This window comes from Propithecus coquereli, unplaced genomic scaffold (genome assembly GCF_000956105.1).
Source record: "Propithecus coquereli isolate 6110/MARCELLA unplaced genomic scaffold, Pcoq_1.0 Scaffold404, whole genome shotgun sequence".
Classification (NCBI taxonomy): domain Eukaryota; kingdom Metazoa; phylum Chordata; class Mammalia; order Primates; family Indriidae; genus Propithecus; species Propithecus coquereli.
This window is the reverse complement of record NW_012149775.1, coordinates 1186869-1189070: the sequence shown is the minus strand read 5'-3', so window position 1 is coordinate 1189070 and position 2202 is coordinate 1186869. Positions and strand designations below refer to the sequence as shown.

At 51.3% G+C, this 2202-nt stretch overlaps 1 pseudogene; it reads left to right on the top strand.

The window, feature by feature from the left end:
• The window catches only part of LOC105817269, a 22734-nt pseudogene extending 21891 nt beyond the window's left edge, over positions 1-843 (top strand).
• The last annotated feature ends 1359 nt before the right edge of the window (positions 844-2202 follow it).

The following is a 2202-nucleotide window of genomic DNA, read 5'->3' as shown; positions in this document are numbered from 1 at the left end:
TTAGAAATTCTTTCCACAAGTGTCACCTCATTCTGGTATAGATCAGTGCTTCTCAAACTTAAATGTGCAAAAAAAACTCACCTAGGGATCTTGTTAAAACACAGAATTCTGATTTAGTAGGCCCGGGATGGGGCCCAAGATTCCGCCCTTCTAACAAGCTCCCAGGCGACTCGGGCGCTGCTGGTCCACTCTCCGTGCTGCGAGAAGCAAAGCCTTACAGCACCACTTGCCAGTCAGGCGGAAGAGCTGTCATTGTCCGTCCTCATGGAACAGAAGGGGAAACTGAGGCTCGGAGAAGCCGGCCGATGGCAGGCTGCACACGCGGTGATCTCTCTGCCTCCCGCGCACATCGGTACCTACTCTGGGGACATGTTTGGTTGCCGCCCGCTGTTGTCCGCTCCCCTCCCTCTGGGGGTCATCACTCTGGACCCTCAGACCGCCAGCTGGAGCCTCAAGTCGGTGAGAGACACCGGCAGCCGCGGAACCCGTGCGGCAGTCCCCGCGCTTCGCTGGCGCTGCCCGGCTCCCGGCGCCTCCTCGGGCGGGGCGGGGCGGGGGAGGGGCCGCGCTCTTCCCGCATCCGCCGGCCTGGGCCGCCCCGACCTGCAGCTGGCCGAGGTCCGCGCGGCCTGGGCGTCGCCCGGGACTATGAGGCGGGCGGTGACCCTCATCCTCACCTCCACGGCTTCTTTCTCTGGCAAAGTCTTCCGTTTCTTTGCCGTCTGGAGAAAAGGTTCCTGCCTCACTTTCAGAGGCCGAGGTGGAGCGAAGGCCCCGGCATCCCGGGACCCAGGTGGCCCCGGCCGCCGCCAGGCCTCGGACGGGTCTCCTTCGGCTCCCTGACGCCCCCAGCCTGCGCTGACACACTGCCCTGTCCGCACTGGCGAGTGGAGGACCAGAGGCAGGCTGCGTGCCTAGGGCATCAGCAAGGCTGGGAGCCAGCGGGCTTTGGGGGGAAAATCTAAAGTCAAAATCTTAATTAAAGCTTCCAAATAATCATCACGGGAAAAACCAGGACTTTGTCGGGCTTGCACTAATTTACAAAGCTGACCTTTTACTTTGACACATGCCTAGGGATGCCTTCACCTTTGCGGGGCTTAGGGCCGCTTCCTCAGCCCCCGACGGACCCTTCCTTTCCGCCCCCTTCACGTCGTTTCTGTAGACTTGTAGAGATTGTCCTAGGAAAGTGTGTGACCCACAGACCTCTGCATCTCATGGGTCCAATCAGAGCTGATGAGGCTGAAGGAAAAGCTTAAATCCAGTAGAGTCTGTCTGTGGTGACAACTTAGGGCTGACAAGGGTGGGGGCAGGAGTGGGTGCAGAGAGGATGGGTCCTGATCCCTCTGTCACCAAGACACAACCCTGTCCCTTCCTTTACTCAGGACTTCCCTCATGACAGTGGGATAATCACCAGACCACGTTGTTTAATAGAATGAGGTTTTTCTTCAGGTCTAACTAACCTCTCAAATATTTATTATTATTATTATTATTATTATTATTATTTGGGCACAGAAACAGACCACAGGCTGAAATAACTTTACAAAGCAAGGTGTGAATCCCTGTGGTGGTGATGATCCCCGCCCCTACCCTTCCTGGTTCAAACTCTTTCTCCTCTCAAGTTGAGCAATGCAGTTTCCCTCTAGTATAAAACGATACTCTGTGTGAAAGAGCATCTTGGCTATTGCATACCCCTAAAGCATGGGTCATATGTTTTAGAGAGCTTGTTCCATATGTGAATTCTATTTAAAAATTGTGACATGAATCATTGTGATGGGAATAATTACCCCTAACTTAACTCTTGGACAAATTGAGGCCCTTGATGTAAAAGAAACCAGAGAACTTGAGGTTTCTTCTGTCTCCCAGCGTGGTAAACAGAACCACCTGTCTGATCCAGAAAGAAAACAAGTGGCTTGGTCGTCCAACCTAGTAGTAGTCATGGTAAAAGTAGTATTGCCAGGTGTTTATTATAAAAGTATTGTATGCTCATGATTTTAAAAATTCAAACATTTTCAGAGTGTATAGATGAAAAACCTCTCTCTTTACCCGCTCAACACTTCTCCTTGCCATTCCTCCTAGTTAATCATTGGTATTAATGTTTTGTGTATCCTGCCAGTTTTGAATGTAAGTATATATTGCTTTTTAACATAAATCAGATTGTACCATAAATACTCTTTGCAACCCCAAAAGAAAAACTATATGTAA